This window comes from Salmo trutta, chromosome 13 (assembly GCF_901001165.1).
Source record: "Salmo trutta chromosome 13, fSalTru1.1, whole genome shotgun sequence".
NCBI classification, from domain to species: Eukaryota; Metazoa; Chordata; class Actinopteri; order Salmoniformes; family Salmonidae; genus Salmo; species Salmo trutta.
The window spans coordinates 57,929,114-57,930,147 of NC_042969.1; positions in this window are offsets into that span (position 1 = coordinate 57,929,114).

Consider the following 1,034-nt stretch of genomic DNA (forward strand, 5'->3'; position numbering starts at 1 on the left):
GATTATTTGAGTGGTTGCTTTAATCTTTGCTGTTCCTTCTATCTTTTTTTAAAAGAAAAGACCTGATGGAATTGTTCCCTTTAAATGGCTGTGGGATTAGGAGACACTGAGAGAAACAAACAGAGGGAGGGAGGAAGGAAGGGATGGGGATGGAGAGAGAAAGAGAGAAAGGGAGAAAGAGGGAGAAGGATAGTGGTAAACAGAGGAGAAATATGGAGAGAAAGAGAGAGGGGGAAAGATGGAGCGAGAGAAAGAGAAGAGAGAGAGAGAAAAGACATGGTGTCCTGTCTACTCTGAGCCAGGCCATCAGTACACTCTTAGAAAAAGGGTTCTTCGGCTGTCCCCATATGTAATTTTAAGTTCCATGTAGAACCCTTTCCACAGAGGGTTCTACATGAAACCCAAAAGAGTTCTACCTCGAACCAAAAAGGGTTCTACTAGGAACCAAAAAGGGTTCTCACATAGGGAACTCACATAAGAACCCTTTTGGAACCCTTTTTTTCTAAGAGGGTAGTAGTGTCGGTTGTGTTGGAAATGTACTATATGAGTGGCCAGTGGGCAAACTTGTGGCCTGGGTAATTCTAAAAGGCCTAAGTGAACACCCCAGTGTTCACACACACTGGGGTGTCTGTCTGTCTGTCTGTCTGTCTGTCTGTCTGGCTGTGTGACTGTCAGCCTGCAGGTGACCGCTGTCACTCATAATCTAACACACACATAAACACACACACACACACACAGCTGTCACTCACAACACTCACTGACTGATTTGAATGCGAGCGACAGCGCTAACTGCTAACAAATGCAGTCTAATGATCTGACCACTCCGCCACTCTGTCTGTCTGTGAAGAGGACAACATGTCTTGTCTGACTGACAGACACCCCCAGCTAATGGCAGAGAGGACACAAAGCCTGTGGAGAACAAGAAGTAGCAGTCTTTGAATACAAACGGCTATACTTACCAACAGGAAATGCCTGTGTCATGAATACTAACACCTGTCTAACTGAGAGAAAGGTGTTTGAGAGAGGTGTTTGTT